Genomic DNA, 17526 nt, shown 5'->3' on the forward strand with positions numbered 1-17526 from the left:
GGTGTAATTGTTGGTTAAATCAAAGTAAAAAGATATAAAGTCGTTTTATTGTGGTCTTATAAGAAAAACAAAAATATATGAGGAAAAGAAATAAATGAAAAAAATATAATAACAAAGGTGGGAAAAAGTGGAGAAAACCCAAAATAATAAAACTTTGTCTTTGAAGAAGGTGTCTTGTCATTTCCGACAGTCATAAATAAGAAGCGCGCGGAAGAAGTGAAACAAAAAACAAAAGAAAACTTGAAAATCATAAGAACGCGAAAAATGAATTGAGGTGTTTACTAAATATTAAGAAATAAATAAATAAAAGCGAAAGGAATAATTATATTGCCTTGTTTAAGGAGTGTTACAAAAAAAAAAAACAACAAAATCAAGGCTTTAAAAACAACTTTTATGATATTGAAAAAAATTGTTTAACAAAATAAAACTAAACATTATTAAAAACAAAACCAAGAAACTATTAACAAATCTATTTCAAAAATATATAAAAGTATTTTTAACATTGCCAAACAATCCATTAATGTGGGCTATATAAAACCTTTTCATGATCTTTAGTGGTTAACCACCATATCAAAATATTCACAAAGCTATCCTGTTTGCTGAAACCATAAAAAGGTGATTTTTTGTTATGTTCTTTGTTATTCTGTCATTGAATCTTTTGCAAACGAATATGTGTGTGTGTGGTGGAGTGTGTGCGTTTTGTGTATGCCGCCATGAGCGGCATTTTTTAATTAGTTTTGTTTTTCTTTTTCTTGTGTAAAACTGTGCTCAGTTTTAATTTTATTATTATATTTAAATTTATTTCAATGAATATATGTAGCGTATACAGTACAAGCTTTTGTTTTTGTCCGACTGATCTGAAGTATGTTGGTCAGCCTTTCAATTTTAAGCCACAAAAAATCAACGTTTATAAATCCTACTATGTACTGTTGTTGTGTGGGCAAATGTATGTATGGATGTTTGTGCGCGCATTTCTGGTGTTTATATGTACATGCATTGAACTATATGGTGTTCTTGTTGTTGTTGTTTTAACTTTAAACGGAAGCTGTGCTCTATTCTCCTTTTCTCTTACTTCTCTCACTCTTTCTGTGTGACCATAAAACAACTTAACTCACCCATTATTTTATTGTGTGGATTGCCGTTTCAAGTGTGTGTGTGAGTTTGTTAGTTGGGGCCCGGCTTGGTTAAATGTTTTAAACGAATTTATCTAAAGTTTAATATTAACTATAACAACAGTAACAACACAATGCTTTGTTTTGTAGTAAATGCCGTTGCCATCCACAGCATGCCGTCGCATACAACATCGTAGCCATAGTCATCGTGTTTCAATTCCGATTTATGTTTTGCGAATGGCACATGTGATTGTTTATGTAGGTTTGTTTGAGGGGGTGGGAGAATGGTTGGCTTATAGTATGCAAGTGTATCTCCTCCATACTCATTTGTGGCCGGCAATGTAGCCCCTCCACGTAATATATCGCCTATAGTTTGTTTTGTTTTTTTTTGTTTTTTGTTGTCGTGGTTTATTTCTGCTATATGGTGTTGTATTGCCCATGTGTCATTATACCCTCAGTGATATGCCATTGTATTACTTACTGGACTTATTCCACTCTTAGACTATGGGAGAAAATTAAAAAAATAAAATTTCTTTAAATTTCTATTAAATAAGAAAATTTACATAGCTGTCTCATGAAATTTGGAAAAATGAATGGAAAATAAATTAAATTCATTAATGAAGGGTAGCCATATTTTAAACTGAAAATTTTTACAATTTATATTAAAAAAAAATATTTGCAACAATTAATTTTTGTAATATTCCAATCATTCTTATGAACGGTAAATTTTTTTAATAATTTTAAATATAAATTTTTTAATTGAAATTGTCAAAATTGCCAATCAAAACAATTGATATTGCGTTTTTTCAAATTTTTGAATTTATTTGAATTTGTATTAAACCAGAATTATATTTTTAAACAAAATTTAAATAAAAATTTGGTAATATTTTTGTAGTGAGATACGAACGGCACTTGGCCTGCAATCACTGAACAAAATATTGACCTAATATGAAAGACACACGATTTTAGGACACACAATTTACACTATATTTAAGACAAATTACTTTAATATAATGCACTTTTAATAAAAAAAAATTGCTTCCAAAATTTTTTTCACTAAAATTAGAACACTTATCATGGACATTTATTTATTGGAATTTCGCGTTCCTCCGTTGTATGTCTTTGAACTAATGTTTCATTAAAGTAAAGAAAATAATTTTTCATGTAAAGAAATCGTCTTTTAATTAACTGATACTGAATATTTAAAATATTTTTAAGCCCACCAAGTGGAATGGTTGTATAATCACGGTTACCACAGTTTGTAGATTTCTAGCAAAACTGGTAGATTTTTTACTGTTTGGTAGAATTTTTGAAGTTTTGGTAGATTTTGTAAAATAATCATTTCCAACTAATAGAAATAAAAATTTTCTATCGAAATAATGTATAAAAGTAAAATTTTGTATAAAAGTAAAATTTAGACAAAATTTTCCATAGAAATAAAATTTATATAGAATAAAAATTTTGACAATTTTTTTTATAGAAATAAAATTTTTATAAAATTTTCTACAGAAATAAAATTTGACAAAATTTTCTATAGAAATAAAATTTCGATTTCGATTAAAATTTTGACAAAAATTTTCTACAGAAATAAAATTTTGACATAATTTCGTATAAAAGTAAAATTTTGACAAAATTTTCTATAGAAATAAAATTTTAACAAAATTTTCTATAGAAAACAAATTTTGACAATATTTTCTATAGAAATAAAATTGTAACAACATTTTTTATAGAAATACGATTTTGACAAATTTTTCTATAGAAATAAAATTTTGGCAAAATTTTCTATAAAAATACAATTTTTACAAAATTTCCATTGGAAATAAAATTTTGACAAAATTTTCTATAGAAAATAAATTTTGACAAAATTTACCATAGAAAAAAATTGACAAAATCTTCTATAGAAATAAAATTTTGACAAAATTTTCTATAGAAATAAAATTTTGACAAAATTTTCTATAGAAATAAAATTTTGACAAAATTTTCTATAGAAATAAAATTTTGACAAAATTTTCTATAGAAATAAAATTTTGACAAAATTTTCTATAGAAATAAAATTTTGACAAAATTTTCTATAGAAATAAAATTTTGACAAAATTTTCTATAGAAATAAAATTTTGACAAAATTTTCTATAGAAATAAAATTTTGACAAAATTTCCTATAAAAATAAAATTTTGACAAAATTTCCTATAGAAATAAAATTTTGACAAAATTTTCTATAGAAATAAAATTTTGACAAAATTTTCTATAGAAATAAAATTGTGACAAAATTTTTATAGAAATAAAATTTTGACAATATTTTGTACAGAAATAAAATTTTTACAAAATTTCCTATGGAAATAAAGTTTTGACAAAATTTTCCATAGAAATAAAATTTTGACAAAATTTTCTATAGAAAATAAATTTTGACAAAATTTTCCATAGAAAAAAATTTACAAAATTTTCTATAGAAATAAAATTTTGACAAAATTTTCTATAGAAATAAAATTTTGGCAAAATTTTCTATAGAAATAAAATTTTGACAAAATTTTCTATTGAAGTAAAATGTTGACAGTATTTTGTATAGAAATAAAATTTTAACGAAATTTTCTATAGAAATAAAATTTTGGCAAAATTTCCTATGGGAATAAAATGTTTACAAAATTTTCTATGGAAATAAAATTTTGACAAAATTTTCTATAGAAATAAAATTTTGACAATATCTTGTATAGAATAAAATTTTTACAAAATTTCCTATGGAAATAAAATTTTGACAAAATTTTCTATAGAAATAAAATTTTGACAATATTTTGTATAGAAATAAAACTTTAACAAAATTGTCTATAGAAATAAAATTTTGGCAAAATTTTCTATAGAAATAAATTTTTTACAAAATTTCCTATGGAAATAAAATTTTGACAAAATTTTCAATAGAAATAAGATTTTGACAAAATTTTTTATAGAAATAAAATTTTGACAAAATTTTGTGTAGAACTAAAATTTTGACAATATTTTGTATAGCAATAAAATTTTAACAAAATTTTCGATAGAAATAAAATTTTGTCAAAATTTTCTATAGAAATAAAATTTTGACAATATTTTGTATAGAAATAAAATTTTAACAAAATTTTCTATAGAAATAAAATTTTGGAAAAATTTTCTATAGAAATAAATTTTTTACAAAATTTCCTATGGAAATACATTTTGACAAAATTTTCTATAGAAATAAAATTTTGACAAAATTTTTTTTATAGAAATAAAATTTTGACAAAATTTTCTATAGAAATAAAATTTTGACAATATTTTGTATAGAAATAAAATTTTAACAAAATTTTCTATAGAAATAAAATTTTGTCAAAATTTTCTATAGAAATAAAATTGTGACAAAATTTTCTATAGAAAATAAATTTTGACAAAATTTTCCATAGAAAAAAATTGACAAAATTTTCTATAGAAATAAAATTTTGACAAAATTTTCTATAGAAGTAAAATTTTGACAATATCTTGTATAGAAATAACATTTTTACAAAATTTCCTATGGAAATAAAATTTTGACAAAATTTTCTATAGAAATAAAATTTTGCATAGAAATAAAATTTTAACAAAATTTTCTATAGAAATAAAGTTTTGGCAAAATTTTCTATAGAAATAAATTTTTTACAAAATTTCCTATGGAAATAAAATTTTAAACAAAATTTTCTATAGAAATAAAATTTTGTCAAAATTTTCTATAGAAATAAAATTTTGTCAAAATTTTCTATAGAAATAAAATTTTGACAAAATTTTCCATAGAAATAAAATGGTGACAAAATTTTCTAAAGAAATAAAATTTTGACAAAATTTTCTTTAGAAATAAAATTTCGATAAAATTTTCTATAGAATTAAAATTTTGACAAAATTTTTTATAGAAATAAAATTTTGACAAATTTTCCTATGGAAATAAAATTTGAACAAAGTTTTCAATAGAAATAAAATTTGGACAAAATTTTCTATAAAAATAAAATTTTGACAAATTTTTCTCAAAAAAATACTTTCTGTAAAAATAAAATTTTGACAAAATGTCCTGTGGAAACAAAATTTTGACAAAATTTTCTATACACCCAAAAAAAAGTTTACTTGAATCCAAAGATTTTGACTTTCTTTTAAGGATTCTGGTATTAATTCCGAGCCGAAGATGCGGTTTCTTTAAAATAAATTTTCTATAGAAATAAAATTTTGACAAAATTTTCTAAAGAAATAAAATTTTGACAAAATTTTCTATAGAAATAAAATTTCGATAAAATCTTCTATAGAAATAAATTTTGACAAAATTTTCTATAGAAATAAAATTTGGACAAAATTTTCTATAGAAATAAAGTTTTGACAAAATTTCCTATAGAAATAAAATTTTGACAAAATTTTCTATAGAAATAAAATTTTGACAATATTTTGTATTGAAATAAAATTTTAACAAATTTTTCTATAAAAATAAAATTTTGACAAAATTTTCTATAGAAATAAAGTTTTGACAAAATTTTCTATAGAAATAAAATTTGGACAAAATTTTCTATAGAAATAAAATTTTGACAAAATCTATACACTCAAAAAAAAGTTTACTGGAATCCAAAAATTTTAACTTTCTTTTAGGATTTTCGTATTAATTCCGAGCTAGAGATTCGGTTTCTTTAAAATAAATACATTTTTTAGCGGCATATCTGGCTTTAAATCTAGGCCCAATAAAATTAAAATTATTATGCATATCTCATTTATCAAATTTTCATTCCCTTCGCGTGGTATATTAATAAAGCTATTCACGTACAGACAAATTCTAGATTAAAAATCCTAAACCCCTTTAAACCAAACATGCTAAATCCTCAAAATAAGTCTTAGCCTATATTTGAAGTGTTTTTATCTTAAATCTAAAGATACAATATTTCAGTTGATTTAAGGACGATTTCTTTAAATCAAAAATGCGTTTCTTTATTTTAAAGAGAGTTTGCCTTAGTTCAAAGGCCTGCGACTTCAACGGAGGGACGCAAATTTAAAAAATTTGTGTCCTAAATTTAATGAAAAAAAATGTTGAAGCAAAGATTATTAACTTTAGTTTAATTAAAATTTCATAATTTTAAAGAAATTTTTAATATCACGTAAATATTTTTTCACTGTAGAAACAAGAATTTTAGAACATTTTCTATAGACATTTTGGAGAAAAAAAATGTTGATAAAATTTTCTATAGATATAAAATTTTGAAAGCATTTTCTATAAATATAAAATTTTGACAAAATTTTTTATAAAAATAAATTTTTGAAAAAATTTTCTATAGAAATAAAATTTTGTCAATATTTTTTCTATAAATTCAATATCTTTAAAAATTTAAATTTTTTTATTCCCGTTGTGTAGAAGTAGTAACTTTCCCTTTTTGAAATAAAATTTTGACAACATTTTCTGTAGAAATAAAATTTTGTCAATATTTTTGCTATAAATTCAATATCTTTAAACATTTTAATTTTTTTATTCCCGTTTTGTAGAAGTACTTGCACCTTGTTGGTGCAAGCAAAAATCGTTATATCATATAAAAATTCGACACATCTACAATTCAAGGGATATTTATACACTCCAAAAAATTGTCTCTAATAAGAGAGAGATCAAAATATATAATATTGCAAATACTGAAATAAAGTTACAAAAAAAAAAAAAAAATAAATAATAATAAAATATTTCTTTCGAAGAAAATTTATTTTTCATATTAACCACAAATATTTGATCAAAACCTGCAAAATAAGATTTTTAGTAAAATTTTCTTCTAATTTTGGTTTTGATTAGCAACCGTGGGTATAATAATATAATAATATAATTATCATTTATTATCCTTTTTAAAACCATATTGTTGTAAAGTCGACAATTGTGACATCTGCAAATAGGCAAAGGAATTTTTCTGTATTATGTAAACCGGTTTCTCGGGTGAAATATTAATTTCAATGATTTTCGATGAAATATAAGAGATAAAATATCTAAGAAATTTATTTAAGCTAATTTTAAAAAATCACTGACTCCACAAGTTTATTGAAAAAATTTATAAAATTCATTTAAATCGAATTTATGCTTTATAAACAAGTATGACACTTTTTGTGCCACTTTTTATTGCATGATACACTTTTTGTACCACTTTTTAGAAATTTTCATAGGTAACGCTGATTTCACTTATTATCAAAACTAATAGAAATTAATTATGGTATTGCCGTTGCAAATGAATACTGAATATTTGCCGTCGCATTATCAAAATTTCTTATAGAAAATCCATTTGTTATGAGATTGTTGTCTGGCGTTCTTATCAAAATGTTCTTTATAGGATTAAAATCTTATAATTTTTGTTTTGGAAATGATCCAAAATTAATTATATTTCAGTTAAAAAAAACACTACCATATACAAATTCTAGCAATAAATAAATAAATGCATATCTCTATAAAATTTAATTTCCACAATGACCTTTTGTTATTTCGATTCCCGTTCAACGAAATTGTATAAAATTTTTATCATTAAAAAAAACCTGGCATTTTCCTTTTGACATCAATAGTCTATTCATCTAGTTTTGATAATTATGAGTAATGTAGAGTTCATTAAAATGAAATAAAAACCTGAATATACTATATTGCCCAACCAGTATTTTAATTCAATCAGGACTTCAAATTAGACAAAAACACAAAAGTGCACAAAAAGACTAATTACTTTTAAATCAGGTATAGTTTAATGTCTATATCTCCACTCTCAATCTACTACAGCTAGCAGGGCTTTCTAAATGCCGCCGGTAAATTAGAAGAAAAAAAACTTATTTAAGAAATTTTATATCTTTTTTTTTTTAATGGTTTGTACAAGCAACAAAAACTACTACTAACTGTGCTGAAAATGCAAATTTTAAGTCGTAAAAAACCGATCATTTAAAATTTCATTATACATGATCAGTGAAAATATCATTTCAAAATTCCGTCGTCCAAGTCAATACTGATATATCTGAAAAAAAAAATATCATCATGTTAATTAGCAGCATTTGGTCCAATAGATGAAGAAAACAAAATCAGGTTTCTGGAATAGGGAAATTTAAAAATCGAAAACGGTATTTAATCAATGATGTTTTATTAACATGCTCTAAATTTACTATCGTAAGCAGTTTCTGGTTTGAAAATTTCAAAACTATACATAGGCTATAAAGATTTAAAGTGTTTTTGATTTTTTAATATATTTACTTTGATGCCTGTGAAGTGTAAAACCATTACGCATATTTTTAAAGTGGAAAATTATTTTAAAAATAATATCTGATGTAATTTATTTAATTAACTAATATGGAAATTTTATGCATTTTAATGTGAAATTATTTGACCACCAATTTTTTAGTTGTGGTAAATTAATCATATTCTATCTTACGGGGGGGATTAGTTCCACATAAATAGTGTCGTCAATTTTTTTTTAATGAAATTTCAAGCGTTGTTAATTTGGAATTTTTTAATTTAAATATTGATTCCGAACCCAAGACATGGCTTCTTTAAATTCATCATAATTTGAGAAAGCCATCCAAAGTTAATTCTGGATTTTATAAAACGAAAATGTGAATACAAATCTCATTCATCGAATTTTCCATTTTCTTTATGAAATATTTTTAAGAAAAATATTCATATAAATATGGTATATGTATCAAATTAAAAAATCTAATCTCATTCCAAACAAGTATATACTGCTGTAAGTTCGGCCAGGCCGAATCTTATGTACCCTCCACCATGGATTGCGTAGAAACTTCTACTACAGACTGTGATCCACTATCGAATTACTTGGGTTGCGGTAACACTTGCCGATGGCAAGGTCTCTTAAAATTTCTTATCACCGTCTTCTAACAAACAAAGGCCGATTAAATACGTATATATAATTCAGTTTGAAAAATTTTTCTATAGAAATAAAATTTTGACAAAATTTTCTATAGAAATACAATTTTGATAAAATTTTCTATAGAAATAATATAAAGTTTTGACAAAATTTTCTATAGAAAAAAATTTTTGATAAAATTTTCTATAGAAATAAAATAAAGTTATTACAAAATTTTCTATAGAAATAAAATTTTAACAAAATTTTCTAAAGAAATAAAATTTTGACAAAATTTTCTATAGAAATAAAATTTTGACAAAATTTTCTATAGAAATAAAATTTTCTATAAAATAAAATTTTGATAAAATTTTCTATAGAAATAAAATTTTGACAAAATTTTCTATAGAAATAAAATTTTGACAAAATTTTCTATGAAATAAAATAAAATTTTGACTAAATTTTCTATAGAAATAAAATTTTCTATAGAAATAATATTTTAACAAAATTTTCTATAGAAATAAAATAAAATTTTGACAAAATTTTCTGTGGAAATAAAATTTTGACACAATTTTCTATAGAAATACAATTTTGACAAAATTTTCTATAGAAATAAAATAAAATTTTGACAAAATTTTCTGTGGAAATAAAATTTTGACACAATTTTCTATAGAAATACAATTTTGACAAAATTTTCTGTAGAAATAAAATTTTGACAACATTTTCAATAGAAATAAAATTTTGATAAAATTTTCTATAGAAATAAAATAGAATTTTGACAAAATTTTCTATAGAAATAAAATAAAATTTTGACAAAATTGTCTATAGAAATACAATAAAACTTTGACAAAATTTTCTATAGAAATAAAATAAAATTTCGATAAAATTTTCTATAGAAAAAAATTTTAATAAAATTTTCTATAGAAATAAAATTTTGACAAATTTTTCTATAGAAATAAAATAAAATTTTGACACATTTTTCTATAGAAATAAAATAAAATTTTGACACAATTTTCTATAGAAATAAAATTTTGACAAAATTTTCTGTAGAAATAAAATTTTGACAAAATTTTCTATTGAAATAAAATTTTGACAAAATTTTCGATAGAAATAAAATTTTGACAAAATTTTCTATAGAAATAAAATTTTGTTGTTTTTTTATTTCAGCTTAAAACCATACATTGACTAAACTACAAGAGTAGCTTAACCAACAGAGGAAAAGAATGTTTGTCAAATTTATTTGGGCAAAGCCCTATAGACTGCAAGATGGTTGGATGGACGCACGTTTCGGAATTACCACATTCCTCATCAGCATCCTCTACTTGCAGCAAAACTATCAACCAATTATCAGAATAAATTCAGGCAGTTTATTAAACCCAACAAAAACCACACTTGAACCCTCCGAAAAAAGGTTTTACATTGATAGCCGGCTTATGCCAAATAAATTCGAAACAAACATATCTCTTTTCCTATGCCACTGTCAAATCATCGATTTGAATTCACATGGCTGGGTTTATTTTGAGCGTGCCTCCTCTTCTTTTTCCATTTGTTTTGTTTTGTTATTGTTGGTTTTGTTCTTTAAGCATTGTTGTTGTTTTTTTATTTCAGCTTAAAACCATACATTGACTAAACTACTACTACTAATTTTCTATAGAAATAAAATTTTGACAAAAATTTCAATAGAAATAAAATTTCGATAAAATTTTCTATAGAAATAAAATACAATTTTGACAAAATTTTCTATAGAAATAAAATTTTGACAAAATTTTCTATAGAAATAAAATTTTGACAAAATTTTCTATAGAAGAAAAAAATTAATAAAATTTTCTACAGAAATAAAATTTTGACAAATTTTTCTATAGAAATAAAATAAAATTTTGACAAAATTTTCTATAGAAATAAAATTTTGACACAATTTTCTATAGAAATAAAATTTTGACAAAATTTTCTGTAGAAATAAAATTTTGACAAAATTTTCTATTGAAATAAAATTTTGACAAAATTTTCGATACAAATAAAATTTTGACAAAATTTTCTATAGAAATAAAATTTTGACAAAATTTTCTATAGAAATAAAATTTTGACAAAAATTTCAATAGAAATAAAATTTCGATAAAATTTTCTATAGAAATAAAATAAAATTTTGACAAAATTTTCTATAGAAATAAAATTTTGACAAAATTTTCTATAGAAGAAAAAATTTAATAAAATTTTCTACAGAAATAAAATTTTGACAAAATTTTCTATAGAAATATAATACAAATTTTTATTAAATTTGCTAAGAAATACAATAAAATTTTGATAAAATTTTCAATAGAAATACAATTTTGACAAAATTTTCTATAGAAAAAAAATTTTAACAAAATTTTCTATAGAAATAAAATTTTCATAAAATTTTCTATAGAAATAAAATTTTGACAAAATTTTCTATAGAAATAAAATTTCGATAAAATTTTCTATAGAAAAAAAATTTAATAAAATTTTCTATAGAAATAAAATTTTGACAAATTTTTCTATAGAAATAAAATAAAATTTTGACAAAATTTTCTATAGAAATAAAATTTTGACACAATTTTCTATAGAAATAAAATTTTGACAAAATTTTCTGTAGAAATAAAATTTTGACAAAATTTTCTATTGAAATAAAATTTTGACAAAATTTTCGATACAAATAAAATTTTGACAAAATTTTCTATAGAAATAAAATTTTGACAAAATTTTCTATAGAAATAAAATTTTGACAAAAATTTCAATAGAAATAAAATTTCGATAAAATTTTCTATAGAAATAAAATAAAATTTTGACAAAATTTTCTATAGAAATAAAATTTTGACAAAATTTTCTATAGAAGAAAAAATTTAATAAAATTTTGACAAAATTTTCTATAGAAATATAATACAAATTTTTATTAAATTTTCTAAGAAATACAATAAAATTTTGATAAAATTGTCAATAGAAATACAATTTTGACAAAATTTTCTATAGAAAAAAAATTTTAACAAAATTTTCTATAGAAATAAAATTTTCACAAAATTTTCTATAGAAATAAAATTTTGACAAAATTTTCTATAGAAATAATATTTTAACAAAATTTTCTATAGAAATAATATTTTAACAAAATTTTCTATAGAAATAAAATTTTGACAAAATTTTCTATAGAAATAAAATAAAATTTTGATAAAATTTTCTATAGAAATAACATTTTGAAAAAAATTTATATAGAAAAAACTTTTAACAAAATTTTCTATAGAAATAAAATTTTGATAAAATTGTCTGTAGAAATAAAATTTTGATAAAATTTTCTATAGAAATAAAATTTTGACAAAATTTTCTATAGAAATAAAATTTTGACAAAATTTTCAATAGAAATAAAATTTTGACAAATTTTTCAATAGAAATAAAATTTTGATAAAATTGTCTTTAGAAATAAAATAAAATTTTGACAAAATTTTCTATTGAAATAAAATAAAATTTTGACAAAATTGTCTATAGAAATACAATAAAATTTTGACAAAATTTTCTATAGAAACAAAATTATGACAAAATTTTCTATAGAAATAAAATAACATTTTGACAAAATTTTCTATAGAAATAAAATATTTGCTTGCGGAGCCTCTAAGATAAGCAAATTTCATCCGATCCGGCTGAAATTTGGTACATGGTGTTAATATATGGTCTATAATATCAATGCAAAAATTTGTCCACATCGGTCCATAATTATATATAGCCCCCATATAAACCGATCCCCAGATTTGACCTCCGGAGCCTCGTGGAAGAGCAAAATTCATCTGATTCAGTTGAAATTTGGTACGTGATGTTAGTATATGATCTCTAACAACCATGCAAGAATTTGTCCACATCAGTCGATAATTATATGGAGACCCCATATAAACCGATCGCCAGAGTGGACCTTCGGAGCCTCCTGGAAGAGCAAAATTCATCTGATTCAGTTCAAATTTAGTATGTGGTGTTAATATATGGTCTCAAACACCCATGCAAAAATTGGTCGAAATCGCTCCATAATTATATATAGCCCCATATAAACCGATGCTTGACCTCCGGTGCCTCGTGGAAGAGCACAATTCATCCGATTCGGTTGAAATTTGGTACGTGATGTTAATATATGGTCTCTAACAACCATGCTGAAATTGGTCCATATCAGTCCATAATTATATATAGCCCCCATATAAACCGATCCCGAGATTTGGTTTTGGAGCCTCTTGGAGGAGCAAATTTCATCCGAGTCAGTTGAAATTTGGTACATTGTACTAGTGTATGGCCGTTAATAACCATGCCTAACTAGGTCCATATCGGTCTGTAGTTATATATAGCACTCAGATAAATCGATCCCCAATTACACCAAAAATGGTCCATATCGGTTCATAATTGTATATAGCACCCATATAAAGCGACCGCCATATTTCAATTCTGTCTATCTAGACTTACCTATATATACCTTTTTGGTCCACGTATGGACTAACTTACAATTTAGAAGACGAAGCTAAGAAGTTTTAAGATACCTTACCATCGGTAAGTATTACCACAACCCAAGTAAATCCATGGTGGATGACAGTCTTTCGTAGAAGTTTCTACGCAATCCATGGTGGAGGGTACTTAAGATTCGGCCTGGCCGAACTTACAGCTGGACCCTTAAATACGTATTGTATCTGCGCCACACTGTGGAATAGTGTTATAAGTTAGTGCATATGTTTGCAACACCCAGAAGGAGTCGAGATAGACACATGGTGTCTTTGGTAAAAAGACTCAGGGTGGGCTCTCGAGTCGATGTAGCCATGTCCGTCTGTCCGTGAACACATTTTTGTAATCAAAGTCGAGGTCGCAGTTTTAGTCCAATCGACTTCAAATTTGGCACAAGTATGTGTTTTGGCTCAGTATAGAACCCTATTGATTTTGGAAGAAATCGGTTCAGATTTAGATATAGCTCCCATATATATATAATTCGCCGGATATGGACTTATATTGCCCCAGAAACCAGAGTTTTACCATAATTTGCTTAAAGTTTTGCACAAGAAGAACAATTAGTACTATAGGCAAGTGTGCCAAATTTTATTGAAATCGGTTCAGATTTAGATATAGCTCCCATATATATATATATATATATATATATCTTTCGCCCGATATGGACTAATATGGTCCCAGAAGCCAGAGTTTCGCCCCAATTTGGTTGAAATTTTGCACTAGGAGTACAATTAGTAGTGTAGCCAAGTGTGCCAAATTTGGTTGAAATCGGTTCAGATTTAGATATAGCTCCAATATATGGCTTTCGGCCGATTTACACTCATATGACCACAGAGGCCAATTTTTAACTCCGATTTAATTGAAATTTTGCACAGGGAGTAGAATTAGCATTGTAGCTCTGCGTGCCAAATTTGATTGAAATCGGTTCAGATTTAGATATATCTCCCATATATAGCTTTCGCCCGATTTACACTCATATGACCACAGAGGCCAATTTTTAACTCCGATTTAGTTGAAATTTTGCACAGGGAGTAGAATTAGCATTGTTGCTATGCGTGCCAAATTTTGTTGAAAACTGTTCAAATTTAGATATAGCTCCCATATATATGTTTTTCCGATTTCGACAAAAATGGTCAAAATACCAACATTTTCCTTGTAAAATCGCCACTGTTTAGTCGGAAAGTTGTAAAAATGACTCTAATTTTCCTAAACTTCTAATACATATATATCGAGCGATAAATCATAAATAAACTTTTGCGAAGTTTCCTTAAAATTGCTTCAGATTTAAATGTTTCCCATATTTATACCCTTCACCACTACTGTGGTACAGGGTATAATAAGTTTGTGCATTTGTATGTAACGCCAAGAAGGAGTAATCATAGACCAACCTTTTAGTATACGGATCGGCTTAGAATTAAATTCTGAGTCGATTTAGCGATGTCCGTCTGTCTGTCTGTCCGTCTGTCTGTTGATGTATTTTTGTGTGCACAGTACAGCTCGCAGTTTTAGTCCGATTGTCCTACAATTTGGTATAGGGTCCTGTTTCGGCTCAAAGACGATCCCTATTGATTTTGGAAAAAATCGGTTCAGATTTAGATATAGCTGCCATATATATTTTTCGCCGATCTGGTCATAATTGGCGTGTATATCAACCGATCTTCCTCAAATTCCGTACATCCGAATATTTTATGGGTCTCGAAAAACTTGCAAAATACCAGCCAAATCGGTTCAGATTTAGATATAGCTCTCATATATAGCTTTCGCCCGATTTACACTCATTTGCCCAAAGAGGCCAATTTTTAACTCCGATTTGGTTGAAATTTTGCACAGGGAGTAGAATTAGCATTATAACTATGCGTGCCAAATTTGGTTGACATCGGTTCAGATTTGGATATATCTCCCATATATAGCTTTCGCCCGATTTACACTCATATGACCACAGAGGCCAATTTTTAACTCCGATTTAGTTGAAATTTTGCACAGAGAGTATAATTAGCATTGTTGCTATGCGTGCCAAATTTGGTTGAAATCGGTTCAGATTTAGATATAGCTCCCATATATATGTTTTTCTGATTTCGACAAAAATGGTCAAAATACCAACAATTTCCTTGTAAAATCGCCACTGCTTAGTCGCAAAGTTGTAAAAATGACTCTAATTTTCCTAAACTTCTAATACATATATATCGAGCGATAAATCATAAATAAACTTTTGCAAAGTTTCCTTAAAATTGCTTCAGATTTAAATGTTTCCCATATTTTTTTTTACTAACATTGTGTTGCACCCTAGTGCATTAGCCGACTTAAATTTTGAGTCTATAGATTTTGTAGAAGTCTATCTAATTCGGTCCAGATCGAGTGATATTTAAATGTATGTATTTGGGACAAACCTTTATATATAGCCCCCAACACATTTGACGGATGTGATATGGTATCGAAAATTTAGATCTACAAAGTGGTGCAGGGTATAATATAGTCGGCCCCGCCCGACTTTAGACTTTCCTTACTGGTTTTTTACTAACATTGTGTTCCACCCAAGTGCATTAGCCGACTTAAATTTTAAGTCTATACACGCAAAAAAATAATTCTTTCCTCCCAAACGAAATTTTAGACAAACAAAGTTCGTTTCTCATTTGCTTTTCGCTGTAAGGAAGTGTATTTGGGAGAAAAGTATATACTTTTTGTGATAAACGTTTATTCTTTTCCAGGATGTAAAAACAATTTCATAAGGACAAACTCAAAAGAAAAAAACATTGTTTTCTTGCTAATTGCATTTTCCCTCACATCTTTCTCACATCCACGATGTTTTTAGTTCTTAACACCTTTTCCTGTAATACCAACAATGTAGAAGAAATTATACGATTTTATAAATTTTTAAAATTTTTTTTACCTTTCGCCTGGATGGAGAATCGAACCGCGGACCATGCACTTTGTAAGCCAACACACTAACCACTGGGCTATGTACCTGTTATGGTCATCAATAGATAAATATCCATATAAGTTATATTTATATAGCACAGCTTGCGGCGCCCACGAACCGAATAAACAAAGTTTATTTAACAGAAACAAACATTTAGTTTGTCACCGTGGTGCAGTGGTTGCTACGTCCGACTTGCATGCCAAGGGTCGTGGGTTCGATCCCTGCTTCGACCAAAGTTTTTTTTTTTTTGTTTTTTTTTTACATATATTCCAGATATGTTCGGAAGATTCCGAAAAAATGTTCAACATTCCATTGTAGTATATTAAGTTTTGAACTGTAAAATGTGGCTTATTAAAGACCTAAAGTGAGAAAAGAACAGTGTTTGATATAAACGAAATGGACTGTGTTGTTGTTTCAAAAATAACTTTTTTTATTGAAAAAATAAAAATTTTGTAACAAACGAATTTTTTTGGTGATAAAAGTTTAAAATTTTGGAAGCAATTCAAAAAACTCTAACAAAAGAAAAACGTTTTCGGTACACGTTTTCCAAACGTTTTTTTTTCTTTGCGTGTAGATTTTGTAGAAGTCTATCAAATTCTGTCCAGATCGAGTGATACTTAAATGTATGTGTTTGGGACAAACCTTTATATATAGCCCTCAACACATTTGACGGATGTGATATGGTATCGAAAATTTAGATCTAGAAAGTGGTGCAGGGTATAATATAGTCGGCCCCGCCCGACTTTAGACTTTCCATACTTGTTTTTTTACTAACATTGTGTTCCACCACCCTAGTGCATTAGCCGACTTAAATTTGGAGTCTATAGATTTTTTAGAAGTCTATCAAATTCTGTCCAGATCGAGTGATATTTAAATGTATGTATTTGGGACAAATCTTTATATATAGCCCCCAACACATTTGACGGATGTGATATGGTATCGAAAATTTAGATCTATAATATACAATATAGTCGGCCCCGCCCGACTTTAGACTTTCTTTACATGTTTTTTTTAAGTGTTATTAAATCAGAGATTGATACAGGTATGTGAATGTAGCAATAATTAATTAGATCACTTAATTTTGCCAGAATTAAAAAAATATATATATTCTATGTTGACATAACATTTGAATATGCCGACAACACTGTGGTAATAGTGTCAGTCAAAGCTTGCACTTCCTACTCTACTTTACGACTTAAAGTATTACCCGAT

At 25.5% G+C, this 17526-nt stretch overlaps 1 protein-coding gene across 1 annotated transcript in view; it reads left to right on the forward strand.

Annotated features, from left to right (window-relative positions):
* Positions 1-475: 475 nt before the first annotated feature.
* The window catches only part of msi (RNA-binding protein musashi), a 612288-nt gene continuing 595237 nt past the window's right edge, over positions 476-17526 (forward strand). Inside the window, exon 1 of the mRNA XM_075290465.1 lies at positions 476-615. The gene's annotated coding sequence lies outside the window, so the exon portion shown is untranslated. The remainder of the gene's footprint in view (positions 616-17526) is intronic.

Source organism: Haematobia irritans, chromosome 1, assembly GCF_050003625.1.
Source record: "Haematobia irritans isolate KBUSLIRL chromosome 1, ASM5000362v1, whole genome shotgun sequence".
NCBI lineage: Eukaryota > Metazoa > Arthropoda > Insecta > Diptera > Muscidae > Haematobia > Haematobia irritans.